Raw genomic sequence first — 16,763 nt, forward strand, 5'->3', positions numbered from 1 at the left:
TGTACGAAGAAACCAAGTAGAAGCTGAACAGGGAAGAATGGTACAGGAAGTTGTAAGGGGTATTTAAGGAAAGGAGAAGAGATGGGGCGGAAAGATGCTTTCTGGATCAAAGTAGGGTGAAAACGTCGGGATGCAGGTTAGTCATACCACGGAGGGCCTCACCACTAGTCTGATTAATTTGCATTTTATCCTGTGGGAGATGAGGAGCGAAGGAAAGGGTTTTAGATTCTAGCTTTGGGGGTGGGGTGTCAACTCATGTCTCTGGGCTTAAGTTTCCACATCTGTTAAGCTGGAGAAGACTTGCTGGGCTAACCAATGTACACAACCATTGTCATAACCAAGTATCGATGGTGATAAGAACTAAACAGAAAACACAAATAACACTTAGCCAGTCTCCAAGGGGGTGGTTTAAGGTTAGGTGGCAAGCCTGAAGTAATTTCTAAAGTCCCTCAGGAAAAAAATTCTGAAACTTGAGCCACAAATTAAGAGGCAGACGGCTTTTCTCCTTGCAAATGACCTGCCACACAGTCCGTCACTGCCTCTGCTAGCTCTGCTACCCTTGGGCCCTGTCCACAGCCCACGTGGGAGACCTTTTCACGGGATCTACTCGGATGTCTGGGATCTGGCCACTACCGCAGGCTCGAGACAACCCAGGTGCGTATGCGCCGCGCACACGGAACAGCACAGGCTGCCCGAGGGCAGGGACGGGGGCGGGGCCGAGGCCGGGGCGGAGCCAGGACTGGGAATCCCCGCGCCGTCCGGCCGGTGGGGGCGGCGGCGTGTGTGTGGGCGTGGCGGGCCTCTGCGCAGGCGCCGACCCACTCCCCTGGGCCGGGCGCGCGCCCGCGGCGGGTTCCGCTACCGCCGGGCGGAGGGGTGCGCGCGCACGAGCGAGCGGCCGTGACGTGCGCCGCGCTACGCCCGACGTCACGGGTCCGTGTGTAGTGGCTGCCGGGCTGCCTGCCCTCAGCGGCGGCGCCTGACGAGGGTGCCGCGGCCGCTGGGCGCAGCGTTCGGGGGTTGCACGGCCGGCGGCGGCGACGAAAACAACGACCAGGACGCTCGGCGCCCCTGTCCGCAGAGTCGCCACTCCCGCCTTTTCTCCGGTCTCTAGCGACGCGGGCCCGCGGCTTCCTCCTTTCCTGCCCAGTTCCCCGCGGGCCTCGGGGTTGCAGCGGCTAGAAGCGCCGAGGAGCGCCAGGAGGACCCGGCCGGCTGCGAGGATTCACGCGCCCGCCACCCCGCCCGGCCCGGGCTTCATGTGAAAGAGGGACGGGCCTGGACCCAAGGCCCGCGCCCGCCTCCTCGCGCGCCCCTCCGGTCCCCGGGGGCCCCGCGGCAGCCCCCGACCTGGGGCCGCGGTGACAGGCCGCGCTGGGGCGGAGGGGCGGGCTCGGCGGGGGCGGCCCCTCCTTGGGCCTCCGGCTCTCTACGTCCCTGCGGAGCAGCCGGTACGTGCGTGTGTGCGTGCGCGCGTGCGTGTGTGTGTGTTTGTGTGTGCGCGCGCGCGCGCGTGTGTGTGTGTGTGTGTGTGTGTGTGTGTGTGTGTGTGTCGGGGGCCGCGGGCTGGGCGCCGGGAGGGGGGCTGGCGGCGGCCTAAGCGCCGCTCCAGGGGCGGAGATTTCGCTGGGTGATTGCCTAGCTGCGGGAGGGCGGACCTTGGGCCCCCTGCATCCAGTCCTAAAGCCCAGGTCAGCGCGAAGTAGGCTGCTGGGCTGTGTTAGCTGTCAGACACGTACCCTGCAGAGATTTTAGAAGGGTTGCATCTGGTCTTGGGATGAAGCAGAAATGGTACATGCAGTAAGCGAAAAAGTGCTTGTCTTTGCACTGTCACTGTGTGGTAATCTTTTGATGTAAGGTTGTTTCCCCCTTTTCTCTTTACGGAATATTTAGGTAGCACTTAGGATGCTCTTAGTCTGCGCCCGGCAGTTGTCATGCATTATCTCTCTTCATCTTCCCAGCCCAATGAGGTGGGTAAATTGCCCCATTTTACAGGTGAAAACTTGAGGCTCAGAGAGATTAAGGCATTTGTCCAAGGTCATGAAGCTAGTAATCCAGGAAGGCTTGGTTCGAATATGCAGATGTCTTTTTGTAAGACTGTATTTCTCGTCTTGCAAAAAATAAATACGTTTAGAAAATGAGACTAACTGGGCAGTTTCTTTAATGGGATAAATTCTAAACACATAGACAGATACAGTTTAGTTTTCCCTAACGTAAGCTCTTCGATATCTTTTGCCAAATCATTTTCTTGGCTTTAAAAAAAATTTTAAAGATGGCTTCAGATACCTTTACTTTGTATGTACTAGTACTGGACAGAAAAAAATTATTCTCTTACAAAAAATAAATACATTTGGTAAAACTGCATAGATCTTGAAAAGTCACAAATTTACTTTTGTAGTTTGACCTTGATGCCCAAAGGGAACTCACAGTTGGGTTATTTGCTTAAGATTTCCTTGTTGCAAAATTTGTTGCTGGATTATGTGGCAATTTAGTGATTTGTTCGTTGTCTTATGCAATCTTTTTTAGTTCGATGTCAAATTTTAATGCGTAGAATATCGTAGGAAGTTTGATGGTGTGATTCTTTTTAATTTGTATGGAGTGCTACTAGTCAGTGTTTATAAGTTAACTGAAAATTCTCATTTTAGCATGAGTTTTGTATTTTTTAAAACTATGGTGAGAGGAAAAAATAAGGAGCCAGAGCTCTGTACTGAAAAAAAGTCGATACATTTCCTTTGAGTAATTGAAGCTCTATGCATAATTGCAAATGTTTAACAAATCTATTGATGCCCAGTTATATTACTCTGTAATTTTCCTAGTATATTATCAAGTTGAAGAAAATTTGTGGTCTTGCAATCTCTGTGGAGAAAAGGTGAAATTACAAAGTTAACATGTGGATGGTTTACAGATTGATTTGTTGTTTGGTTAAAATATAAACATGTTGAATCTTATTGAATTATGTTGTATATGATATCATTATAGAATGGTTATCCATGTGCCTGTTTTGAGAAACTAGCTGTTAAAGGCTTATCTTAAATAATTGGATTGCATTAGAGACTGAGTCTTATAAGCAATGTTTTAGGTGGAGCTTTTGTTTCTAGTTTATTGGTACCAAAGGGTTAAACTAATAGGTGCTGTATTAAAATAAAGTCATGTTTGATACTCTGCATTTCCTACAGCGTTGGTTTCAGGTTGATTTTCTCTTTCCCTATAGAATTGGAGCTATTTCCCCCCACCTCCCACTTTTTATTATCAAACAATTTCAAGCATACAGAAAATTTGGTAATAGTAAACCACTTGTATCTTGACCCTCTAGATTAAACATTTGTTGGTATCTTGCCATATTTGCTTTATCTATAGGTACATGTACAGGCATACCTTAGAGAGATTGTGGCTTTGGTTCCAGACCACTGCAATAAAGGAAAAGAAGTGAGTCACATAAACTTTTTAGTTTCACGGTGCATATAGTTATGTTTGCAATATACTGTAGTCTATTGTGTGCAATGGCATTATGTCTAAAAAAAAGTATATACCTTAATTAAAAAATTATTTATTGCTAAAAATTTCTAAAGAAATTTGAGCCTTTAGGGAATTGTAATCTTTTTGCTGGTGGAGGGTCTTGCCTCCATGTTGATGGCTGCTGACTAGTAAGGATGGTTGATAAGGGGTGGTTGTTGAAGTTTGGGATGGCTGAGGCAATTTCTTAAAGTAAGACATTAGTGAAGTTTGCCGCATCGATGGACTCTTCTTTTCATGAAAGATTTCACTCTGGCATGTGATACTATTTGATAACATTTTACTCACCATAGAACATTTTTCAAAATTGGAGTCAGTCCTTTCAAACCCTTTATCAACTAATTGCTTATCACTTATCATCTAAGTTGCTTATCGTTGCTTTATCAACTAAGTTCTTGTAATCTAAGTCCTTTGTTGCTACTTCAATAATATTCACATCATCTTCACTAGGAGTAGATTCCATCTCAAGAAGCCACTTTCTGTCCAGGCGTAACGGGGTCACGCTTATAATCCCAGCAGTTTGGGAGGCTGAGGCAGGAGGATTGCTTGCGCCAAGGAATTCAAGAACAGCGTGGGCAACATGGCAAAATCCCATTAAAAAAATATAGAAGTTAGCCGGTTGTGGTGATTTGGGAAGCTGAAGCAGGGAGAGTGCTTGAGCCGGGGAGGAGAGGTCAGGGCTGCAGTGAGCTGTGGCAGTGCAGACCAGCCTGGGCAACAGAGCAAGACCCTGTCTTAAAAAAAAAAAAAAAAAAAAAAGCCACTTTGTGTCCTCATCCATAAGAAGCAACTTTTCATCTGTTCAAGTTTTAGCTCCGCTTCTAATTGTAGTTCTCTTGCTCTTTCCGTCACATCTACAGTTACTTCCTCCACTGAAGTCTTAAACCCCTCAAAGTCATCCATGAGGGCTGGAATCACCTTCTTCCAAATTCCTGTTAATGTTGATATTTTGACCTCCTCCCATGAATCATCAGTGTTCTTAATGGCATCTAGAATGATGAATCCTTTCCAGAAGGTTTTCAATTTTCTTTGCTCAGATCTGTCAGAAGAATCTGATCACTGTCTATGGTAGTTATAGCCTTACAAAATGTATTTCGTTTGTTTTTCTTTTTTTAGTTTCACAGTGCATATAAAGTTATGTTTACAATATACTGTAGTCTGTTAAGTGTGCAATGACATTCTAAAAAAGCAATATATATATATATATATATATATACACACCTTAATTAAAAATTATTTGTTGGCCGGGCACGATGGCTCACGCCTGTAATCCCAGCACTTTGGGAGGCCGAGGCGGGCGGATCACGAGGTCAGGAGATCAAGACCATCCTGGCTAACAGGATGAAACCCCGTCTTTACTAAAAATACAAAAAAAAACCCCCAAAAAAACCACTAGCCGGGCATGGTGGTGGGTGCCTGTAGTCCCAGCTACTCGGGAGGCTGAGGCAGGAGAATGGTGTGAACCCGGGAGGTGGAGCTTGCGGTGAGCAGAGATGGCGCCACTGCACTCCAGTCTGGGTGACAGAGCGAGACTCCATCTCAAAAAAAAAAAAAAATTATTTGTTGCCAAAAAAGTGCTAAAAGAACATCTGAGCCTGGCTCAGGCTAGCCTAATTTTTTATTTTTATTTCTATTTTTAGAGTTAGCATCTCAATGTGTTGCTCAGGCTGGTTGCAAACTCTTTGCCTCAGATGGTCCTCCCACTTTGGCCTCCAAAAATGTTGAGATTACAGGCATGAGCCACTGTCCTGGCTGTATTTCTTAAATTAAGAAATGCATCCAAGTTGGAAAAGTCAAAATACCCTATTCCCTGATGACATGATCTCTCTCATATTTAGAAAAACCTAAGGATGCCACCAAAAACCTCTTGAATTTGACAAATAATCCAGTAAAGTATCAATACAAAATCAGTGTACAAAAATGAGCATTTCTGTACACCAATGACGATCCAACTGAAAACTAAATCAAGAAAGCAATCTTCAAAAAAAGAAAAAATCCACCTAGAAATGTATTTAACCAAGGAGGTAACAGATCTCTATAAGGAGAACTACAAAGTCCTGATGTGAGGAATTCTAGATGACACAGACAAACGGAAAAACATCCCATACTTGTTGATTGGAAGAATCAGTTTTGTCAAAGTGACCATACAACCTGATATGGGTTGTTTGTTTGTCTCCTCCAAATCTCATGTTGAAATGCAATCCCCAGTGTTGGAAGTGGGGCCTGGTGGGAGGTGACTGGATCATGGGGGTGGGTGCCTCATGAATGGCTTAGCACCATCCCCTTGATGATGAGCAAGTTCATGTGAGATCTGGTTGTTTAAAAATGTGTGGCATCTCTCCACTCTCTCACTTGCTCTTGCCAAGTGATGTCCTTGCTCCCACTTTGCCTTATGTCATGAGACCTCACCAGAGGCCAAGCAGGTGCCAGCACCATGCTTCCAGTCCAGCTTGCTGAACCGTGAGCCAATTAAACCTCTCTTCTTTATAAATTACCCAGCCTGAGGTTTTTCTTAAGAGCAATGCAAGAATGGCCTAATACACTACTCAAAGCAATCTGCAGATTGAAGGCAACCCCTATCAATATACCGACATCTGCTGGGTAGAGTGGCTCATGCCTGTAATCCCAGCACTTGGGGAGGCCAAGGCAGGCGGATCACCTGAGGTCAGGAGTTCAAGACCAGCCTGACCAACATGGTGAAACCCTGTCTCTACTAAAAATACAAAAATTAGTGGGATGAGGTGGCAGTAGTCCCAGATACTTGGGAGGCTGAGGCAGGAGAACTGCTTGAACCCAAGAGATGGAGGCTGCAGTAAGCCAAGATCGTGCTGCTGCACTTCATCCTGGGCAATAGAGTGAGTCAATTTGTAAGAAAACACATTATTATCTGTGAAGCACAATGAAAAGTGAAATAAAATAAGGTATACCTCTACTGAAAGAAGAAAACTATCAAACTAGAATTCTAGATCCTGGAACTATATATTTCAAAAATAAAGGAGAAATAAACACTTCCAGATATCTTTTTTAAAAAAACACCACTATGAAGCAGAATAAAATGAAGCTCAATAAAATGAGATATACTTGTATATTATTTTCAGCTGAACTCTTTGAAACTAAGCTATGGACATTATGACATTTTACCTCTCAATATGTCACATGCATCCCCTAAAGTTAAGGACATTTTCTTACATAGCCAAAATACCATTATTGTTACTTTTCTTAGGTGCGATACTTCTTTAATATACTCTAATATATATCCATATTTACATCTCATTTGTACTGAATTGTCATTTGTGGTTTGTACACCCATCCCCACCAAATCAGGATTTCATCAAAGTTTATTCATTGCATTTAGTTGTTAAGGCTTTTTGATCTCTTCTAGTCTACAGCAGTCTCACCTCTTACCCCCTTTAAAAATGACAATGTTTTTTTTAAGAGATCAAGACAATTGTCTTATGAAGTGACTCATATTCTCGATTTGTCAGATTCCACCCCCCTCCCCCCGTCATAGCATTGTTTAGCTTGTTCCTGTATTCCCCCATACCAGTTGTTAAGTGTAAACTAGATTTAAAGGGTAGATTAGTTTTAATTTCAACATTTTGGACAAGAATACCTAATAAGTGATTTAATATATTTTATATGCCTCCCATTAGGAGACGTACATTGTGCAGTCCCATTGTTTGTGATACTAAGTTTGATTGCTTGGTTGAGAGGAGTAAGGTGAGGTATATTTTTCTCACTGCAGTCAGCAAGTAATCTGTGGCATGATAAATTAGCACTGTAATGCTAGCCTGTTCTCCAGTGATCTTTTACCTAATAGTTGTGGTATCTTTTGCTGATCCTTGTCAGGCTAACTTTTAAATTTCAGTGTTAATAAATGTTTGTTGGTCTATAGATGGAAACAAATCACAGGAATTAAAAAATATCCAGCTAGGTTAATCAGAATCTGATTTTGTGGATTTTAAAGATTTTAACAAAGTATTCAAAGTATCCTTTGTTACGAATTTTATAAGAAACCTGGCTTGAAAAATGGGAATAACTCAATGCTGGTCTTCTGTACTCTTAAGAAGTGCATTTAAATTTTTCTTAGATAACATCTACTGCACAAGAATAACCCAGAAATACAATATAAAGGAAGGGTGGATCTACTAAAATACATTTTGAAAAAATTGTCTATTTTCTGATGTAATGGGAGGAACACTGGATTGAGAGAAGATCATTCCTACCATTATATGAAGTTCAAGAATTACAAATTTTTGAGCTGGGCTGTGTGGTGCATGCCTCAACTACTCAGGAGGTTAAGGCAGGAGAATCCCTTTAGCCCAGGAGTTGGAGGGCATCCTGGGCAACATAGCAAGACCCTGTATCAAAAATCAGGGAAAAAAGAAGGATAAATTTTTAAACTTTACTGCATGTTCTTATTTCATAGTGATTGCTTTAGTAAACATTTATCAATAAAGAATGAATTTCTGATGAGACATGTTTGTTACATTTAGAAGTGAACTTCATTTTTATGAAGCCAGTTATAAGTAAATCAAATGTATGTAATACAAAATTGAACTTAAAAAACCTTTCCTCTTATTCTCAAAGTGTTGTGTGAGATGTATCTATATATCTATATCTACACACACTTAACAAGAAATGTTAAGTTTGTCTTTTGTCTTGGATATTCCTGGGATTGATTTGGAACATTGGTTGACTATATTTCTCTTGGTAGTTAATTACTAGTTGCTTTGTAATATTTCTTATATTGTTGCCTTTATTGTTACTTAACTCTTAGGTTAAAGAGTTAAGATTAGGTCTTAACTCTTACTTTGTTGTTGTTGTTTATACCTTGCCTTCCCAACTAATAGGAGGATAGGGTTAGAATCTTTAGATTCCCTACTGTCACTAGCTTACTGGTTTTCTTACAAGTGGTCAACAATTATTTGTTTGAGATTCATAGTACCATAAATTTAAAAAGCACTATGAGGTTTATAAACTTTGGAATTTTTTCCATTTGTGTGGTTAGTCATTTAGTGTGAACTTTAATAGTTAATAATGACAAAAGAATAGTTTAATATATTTTATCGGTATTCTTTGGATCATTCTCAAATCAGGTCCCTTTATTGTCACTGAGAATGCTCCTAGAGCACTCTGTGCACACTTGCCTCTACCATTGTACTTGCCACATTGCACTATAATCATTGATGTGTCCTTCAGTAGTAAGTTAGCTCATCAAGAACAGAGGCAGCGTTTTGTTGTTTGGTACTCCAGTACCTAGCACAGTGCAGACAGCAGGGATCTCCTTTTGCAGTGCTGTAAGATTACTTAAAAGGTGATGCCTCCCAAAATCATTGATGATTTACAGAAGTTTTGGTTTGAATTTACTGGTTGAGTTTCCTTTGTTTCTTTTTTTCTCCCACGAGATACTGGTTTTACTTTAGTTAAATGTAATTTTCTATGTTCTAGGCACTGATTTCAGTACTGCTTTTAAGATTTTGATTCATTTAATCCCTACAACAACCCAGTGGAATTAGTTACTGTTACTATATCTGTAGTGCAGATGAGGGAACTGAAGCACAGGGACAATAAGCAACTTGCTTAGGTTCACACATCTTGTCTGTGGTGGAGCTAGGACTTGAACTCAGGCAGCCTTGCTCTAGAATATGTGCTCCTAACATGCTGCTTTTCTTGCTTTATCAGGGCAATGAGAAAATTAGATTTGTAATATATCTTTCATCAAGCAATATAAAAACATTCTTTGACATTTATATAATACTATGTAATTCATTGAGTACCCACTGTGTACCAGAGTGGAGATGGTATTTCCAAAAGGCCTTGAAGAGTCGTCAACAGTTGAACTAAGTTAACAAACCTTATACGTTAACCGACTGTGCTTATAATGTGTATTGAAAAAAACTTTAAAATATAGAAAAGATAAAGAAAATAAAGGTAGTGAATAGCTAAGACTATGAGCTTGGGATTTAGACCTGAGTGTGAGTCTGAGCTCCACTCTCTAAGCCTCACTCCTCTGTAAAATTGGGGTATAGTGTCTAATTCATGGGGTTTTTAAATGAGGTTTAAGTGAGATAATATGTTTAGGACAGTGCCTAGCATATAATAAGTATTCCAAAAACATTATCAGTTATTGTAAAAATCTCTCATAATCCACATAGATTCTGCCTATTTTGATGTACAAAGAAGCTCTCTTATTTAATGTGATTGGGAGGTAGTATTTATTAAATTTAAAAAAGTTATTAATATAAGGGGAATACAAATGATACATTCTACCTTAAATGTTTATTTTGTTTAAGAAAACATAGAGGCCAGGCACCATGGCTCATGCCTGTAATCCCAACCCTTTGGGAGGCCAAGGTGGGTGGGTCGCTGGAGCCCAAGGTGGGTGGGTCGCTGGAGCCCGGGAGTTTGAGACCAGCCTAGGCAACATGAGGAAACCCTGTCTCTCCAAAAAAAAAAAAAAAAAAAAAAAAACAACAACAACAACAACAAAAAACCCCACAAAATTAGCCAGACGTGATAGCACACACGCCGGTAGTTCCAGCTACTCAAAAGGCTGAGGTGGGAGGATTGCTTGAGCCCAGGAGGTCCAGGCTACAGTGAGGAGTGATCATGCCGCTGCTTTCTGGTCTGGGTAACAGAGTGAGACCCCATCTCAAAAACAGAAAAACCCAGAAAACAAACAAACACAAAAACCATATAGATGTAAAGCAGTCTGAGTATATGATCCATCTAGAGACGTATGATTTTTTCCTCCTAGTCTTTTACAGTTGATTCACCTGTACCTGATTTAACAGTTTTTGTAACTAGCTGTTGAGTTTTTCTAAAATTCAGGTTCATTTTTATAGAATCAACTCTTCATATTTACAATTTTACTGATTTATGTAGTATTTAAACTGAATGTTATTTTATCATAAAAAACTATGTTACAAACTGTAAATTATAAATATAACTAATTTTCGGTAAGTTGGTGGGAACATAAATGTATTGGTTTGATGAAAAGTAAGCTTCACTAGTGGTGAATGTTCAGTAATTTGTTGGAGAGAATGGAGAGTGTTGTTTAATTTGCCAAATTAGTTTGTTAAGGATGTTGGATAAGAGAAAATATTGTTGCCTTGCCTTCTAGTATCTGAGTAATTGAGAAAGTATTATACAGATATTTAAACAAAGGATTCAGCACTACATAATAATAATGTACCAGTTTTGTTTCAGCTCTTTCAAGTTTTTAAAATTTGTACCTTTGGTTTTTCTTTGTATTCTGGTTCCTTGAGGATGTGTAGTTTTTTAGATCTCCATTTTCCATGTCTGTCATCTTCTCTCAGTATCTTTGCATTCTGGTAAAGCTTCTTAGGTTTAATCTCTGTAGCCACATCAGTAGTTCTTTTCCTTATTCCCTCTAGTATCTATTAAAAATATTTTTTGTCTCACAGTTTTTGTTGCTGTTATTGTTTGTTTGTTTTGAGACAAGGTCTCTCTATGTTGTCCAGGCTGGAAGGCAGTGGTGTGATCTCAGCTCACTGCAACCTCTGGCTCCTGGGCAAGTATTTTAATCTGCAGTTGAATCGGTATTATCTTGGTAGTCCTAGATTTCACCCATTTCCTTTTTCACGTTGTCTTTGTTTTGCATCTCAGCCTAGCCTCCCATTTGGCTTTCTCTTCCTGTTTTATAAAGACGTTTCTTCTGGCATTGAAGCTATCATACAATTTTCTACAAATTTCAAACCGTATCTTAGGAAGCAGAGATAATATTTGATTGTCTACTGTGTGCCAGAAAATTCATATTACATTTTTAAACTTAATAACTATGGTATATCATATTTTTCTGATTTTACAGGTAAGGCTGAGTCACATAGTGCAGTTGGGATTTTGTGTGGCTCTTCCAGTTAGAGCAAAGGTTCCTAACATTCCCGCTGCCTCCACATTGCTCATATGCTCATTATATTCATCATTCTCTATAATGACTATGTGCACTGGAATACATATATTCTCTGTGATGAATGTGTGCACTGGAATCTTCTGGGGCTAGGGCCAATGTAGTTTAAAAAAAAAAAAAACACTGAAATTTAGATGCTATTCTAAATAGCTTTTATAATTGCTTTTATAATTGCCCACATTTTTTATAATTGCTAAGTCAGAGTTCTGATAAATATTTGAGTAAACTAGAATTATTTCTTTATTTGTATTACATATACTTTTCAGTGGGATGACAATAAACTCGTCTATTTTAAATAAATTTTATGGGAAGTGGGTTCATTTTTCTGATCTCTAAGAGAAGTAATATGGGAGAGTTTAATGTCCATAGTTAAAGGATTTATTTTAATTTCTTAAAATGAATAGAGTGAACATTGGGTATTTTCAGTATGATTTCTTTTTTTTTTTTTGAGACAGGATCTCGCTCTATCATTCAGGCTGGAGTGCAGTGTCAGGATCACTGCTCACTGCATCCTCGACCTCCCAGACTCAAGCAATCCTCCCACCTCAGCTTCCTGAGTAGCTGGGACTACAGGCACACTATTATACCCAACTAATTTTTAAATTTTTGTAGAGGTAGGGTCTCTGTATTGCTCAGGCTGGTCTTGAACACCTGGGCTCAAGCGATCCTCCTGTCTCAGACTCCCAAAGTGCTGGGATTATAGGTGTGAGCCACCATGCACAGCATCAGCATGATTTTTAACTAGTTGTAGACTATTATTCTGAGTAGGCTATGAACAAAAACCCCAATATCTCAGTGGCTTAAAACAACAGAAGGTGTATGTTTTGCTCATACCATGTATTCATTGAGGGTCAGCTGGGGGCTCAGCTCAACATTTTTGTCATCCTTACTTTGGGTCCCACTTTGGGACCTCACGTGGGAGCAGCCCCTGTACGGAACTGCTGGGTCCAGCCTGCAGACCCTGGCTGAATGATGGATGAACAAGTGCACTCAGACACCAGAAACCAGTGAAAGAGCGGGCTAGGGGACCAGGCCACCCACAGACACCAAGGAGGGTACTGTAAAGAGTTAGCAGCTGCGGCCCTGACAAGCCTGCACTGCCGGCATTTATTCAGTATAGATTTAATGACAAAGGCCTTGAGTCAACACACTGGTGGGCAGTTCACATGGTTGCGCCCCCCCCTTCCCACCCTCCCACCCCAGTAGTCCTGCACGTGGATGATTAAAGGCCAGGTTCCAAGGTCTAAGTAAACTTATCTAGATCAGTTTCTTTACATTCCCTTTTTATCAACCTAAACTGTCAGGCACTGGATAAGAGAATCTGGCTGCCTTCAGCCAAATCTTTTTCCGAAGCTTTTGTAAAACCTTACAGCCTTCCAAGAAGGTTTGCATCTTCCTGCAGTTTTTCCCATCACCCTGACTGATCTCCTACATCTCTGCCTTTTCTGTTTTTAGCATCACGTTTTGTTGATAGGAGAGTACAGATATGTGCAGTAGGTTTGTCAGGCGTGGTGGTAACTGCTCATATTCCAGCTTTGCATCCTAGCATTAGTAAATAACATAAGACAAACTTGAGTATAATCAACATTTTTTTTTTCCAATCAAGGAGTGACGTATATTGTTACTCGGCATTTCAGTTCATTGTGTGCTGTTACTAAGGAACCCCACTGGGGTTATGTTAATCTCTCTCAGCCAAGCAGTCACGTTGTTAGAAGCTGGGAAGGTCGGGTATTTGTCTAAGTAACAGGGCAGAAGAAAGGCGGATTTAGAGGATGGGCCAAATAGAGTGTAGCAGGTACTGGTTGCAGGCAGAGTGAGAGAATTAATCCCAGCACTTTGGGAGGCTGAGGCAGGTGGATCACGAGGTCAAGAGTTTGAGACCATCTTGGCTAACATGGTGAAACCGCATCTCTACTACAAATACAAAAATTAGCTGGATATGGTGGCGTGTGCCTGTGGTCTCAGCTACTTGGGAGGCTGAGGCAGGATAATCACTTGAACCTGGGAAGCGGAGGTTGCAGTGAGCCCAGATCGCACCACTGCACTCCAGCTTGGTGACAGAGTGAGACTCTGTCTCAAAAAAAAAAAAAATAAATAAATAAATAATAATAAAGCATAACAAGGAGCAGATTATCTGGAGTGAATGGTGTCTGTGTCCAGAGCAGGATTCACTCAGTCTTCTGACTTGTCTTCTTGAGCATCCTGTCCGGGGCCTGTGTCGTCTGATGAAGCCACATTGTTCGGGGCTATGGGTCCCATAGAGTTATTTTCTTTATTTCTGGTACTGGGTTGGGTCCTAGCCACGCCATGGTATGGTTCGATGCATTATGCTGGAATCCAAAGAGGACCTGAGGGAGTGTGAACACAAGCATATCCTCTCCCCCACGTTAACAATTCATTTGGACCACACCATACATTACTGTTTACGTCTTTCCATAAAACTGCAGGTTTTATTTCTTGAGAGGTTTTAGCAAAGTGCTTTTCTACAGCTGATTGAAATTTATTTAAATTGTAAAAATTAAGGGTAAATAAGGCTTGTGCTAGTAGTGTTGCAGGGTCCTTATTCATATTCCCCCTTTTTTGTTTTCTGAGCATATTTTAAAGGGTGGATTGGGTACGTTCTATGGCCTGTCCTTGGGAGTTACACGGGATGCCTGTGGAATGTTGGATGTTCCATGTGTGACAAAATTGTTGAAATTGTGAGCTGGCATAAGCCAGACCATTATCAGTTTTAATTTCTGTGGGCCGTCCCATAAATGCAAAAGTTAAAAGAAGATGTTTAATGACATATCGGGTGGACTCTCCAGGAAGAGCATGAGTACTAATTAAATGAGAATTGGTATCAATGGATACATGTACATATCTAAGTTTTCCAAATTCAGGGATGTGTGTAACATCTGTTTGCCATAACTGATTAGGTTCTAGTCCTCTAGGGTTAACACCTGTTGAAGGAGGGGATGTGCCTGTGAACTGGCAATCTGGGCATTGTAGGATAATTTGTTTAGCTAGTCTCTGGGTAAGTTGAAATTGTTTAGATAAGTTTCTCAAGTTTTGGTGGAAAAATTGATGCAATTCGGTGGCTTGGTCAAGCGGTGATGTCATAACCTGTAGGTCTGCTTGATCATTGCCATAAGCCAGTGGGCCAGGCAGTGAGCTGTGGGCCCGAATGTGTGTAATAAAAATAAGATGTATACATTGATCTAGCAGTTGCTGAAGTCGGAGAAAAAGTGCACACAGGGTGAGCTCCAGAGTGGTCTTAATGAAAGCCGTCTCAGAGTTCTGCAATAAATAAACAGTAAGCAGAGTCACTAACAATATCAATGAGCTGAGTGGAAAAAGTTTCTAAGGCTAATATTAAGGCTCCAGTCTCAGCTCTCTGAGTGCTAGTAAATCCAGAAGGAGTGAGGGAATTATGTGATCTCCACCAGACAGCCGCTTTTCCATGTTTACCAGAGCCATTAGTAAACAATGTTAAAGCATTAGGTATGGGGGATTGAACTATTTTAGTAGGCAAAACAACAGAAGTACGAGATAAGAACTGAAGGAGTTTGTCAGCAGGAAGGGTATGCCCTATAAGGCCTGTGTAATCAGAGAGTGCTGTTTGCAGGTCCATAGATAAGGGCAATACTGCTTCAAATTGCTTTTTACTTAAAGGAATCCTGATGATATCAGGGTCATAACCTAGCAACTGATTGCATTGTCTGAAGCCTGAATAGATGACTTTATTGACTCACTGGACATAGGGAGAGAGTGTTTTAGTCCCGGTATGTGAGCAAAAAACCCATTCTAGAAAGCATAGCTCTGGGCCCATCTGTCCTGTTAACCCTGTAGGGGAGTGTTTAGTGGGAAAAACAAACAGCTGAACTGAATATCATGGATCTGTGCAATCTAATTGCCTTTGAGAGATAGCTTGCTCTACTTCTTCAATTTCCCTTTGTGCCGTAGGAGTTAAATACCTAGGAGAGTCTAGGGCAGCATGGCCTTTTAAGGTAGAAAACAAGTTTTGTAACTTATCAGTAGTTATGCCTAGGGTGGGGCAAAGCCAGTTAATATCACCTAGTAATTTCTGATAATCATTTAAGGTGTGTAAGTTGCTAGTATCTAATTTAAGCTTTTGAGGTCTTAGCAAGAAATTAGTCTGTATCCAAGATATTTCCAAGGAGAAGACATCTGTACTTTTTCAGGTGCTATGATTAAACCTCTTAACTGTGTATTCTTTGCTACAGAGTTATATAACCTTAAAATCACTGGCTCTGTTGGGGCTGCTAGTAAAATATCATCCATAAAATGAATAATCTTGCCATTAGGAAATTCTTTTCTACTGGGAAGAAAGCCTGATTTACACGATACTGACACATGGTAGGACTGTTCAGCATTCCTTGGGGAAGCACTTTCCATTGAAATCAGGGAGCTGGCCTTTCATTATTGATTGCTGGTATTGTAAATGCAAATTCTTCTCTGTCCTCTTCTGCTAGGGGACTAGTATAAAAGCAGTCTTTTAAGTCAGTAACGATTATAGGCCAATGTCGAATGGCTGTGGGGGAGGGGAGCCCCTGCTGAAGGGGCCCCATAGGTTGCAAATTAGCATTGATAGCACATAAGTCATGCAAAAGTCTCCATTTACCAGACCTTTTGGGAATGATGAAAATGGGTGAATTCCAGGGGCTGTTTGATGGTTCTGTATGGCTGGCTTTTAGTTGCCCCTCAACTAATTCACGGGCTGTTTGTAATTTCTTTCCCTTTAAAGGTCACTATTCTACCCAAATAGGATTTTGAGAGAGCCATGTCAAGGGTAGGGGAGGAATAACTGTGGCCATTATTAGAAAGAGGTCTGCAGAGTGACTCCCCCATTGGGCTAATAGGTCCCGTCCCCAAAGGTTAACAGGGAAGGGCATGAGTTGAGGTTGTATAACTGCCTTTCTTACCTCTGAATCGCAACAGGTTAGGGGGCACGTGCTCTGCTTGGCTGTGTGCGCTTCCCCAATGCCAACAATTTTTTGTTTCTGAGTGACCCAAGGACAAGTTTCTGGCTAGTTTTGATCATTAATGTTTGAAATATCCACCCCTGTGTCCAATAAGCCAGTAAAATTCTTATTTCCAATTTTTAAGGTGATCATGGGTCTCTGGTTAGTGATTAATTGATTCCAGTATACTTTTGTGGCTCCTGTGCTTCCAAAACGTCCCTTTCCCCCTTTCTGGGCATTGGGGACCCAGTATGGTAAAAGCAGTAACAGAGCTGTCTTTGATCCGGGGGGAGAAATATGCAGACCTTTACATTCCATCATAACTAGTATCTCACCTCGATAATCACTATCAG

The 16,763-nt window shown here is 41.5% G+C and overlaps 1 protein-coding gene across 2 annotated transcripts in view; it reads left to right on the forward strand.

Moving 5' to 3' along the window:
- The first annotated feature begins 921 nt into the window (after positions 1–921).
- Positions 922–16,763, forward strand: part of MAP3K2 (mitogen-activated protein kinase kinase kinase 2) — an 89,644-nt gene continuing 73,802 nt past the window's right edge. Inside the window, exon 1 of one of the 2 annotated variants that reach the window (XM_034954241.3) lies at positions 922–1,451. The gene's annotated coding sequence lies outside the window, so the exon portion shown is untranslated. The remainder of the gene's footprint in view (positions 1,452–16,763) is intronic. The other variant, XM_057301412.2, reaches the window with a different exon arrangement.

The sequence above is a fragment of the Pan paniscus genome, chromosome 13 (assembly GCF_029289425.2).
Source record: "Pan paniscus chromosome 13, NHGRI_mPanPan1-v2.0_pri, whole genome shotgun sequence".
Lineage (NCBI taxonomy): Eukaryota > Metazoa > Chordata > Mammalia > Primates > Hominidae > Pan > Pan paniscus.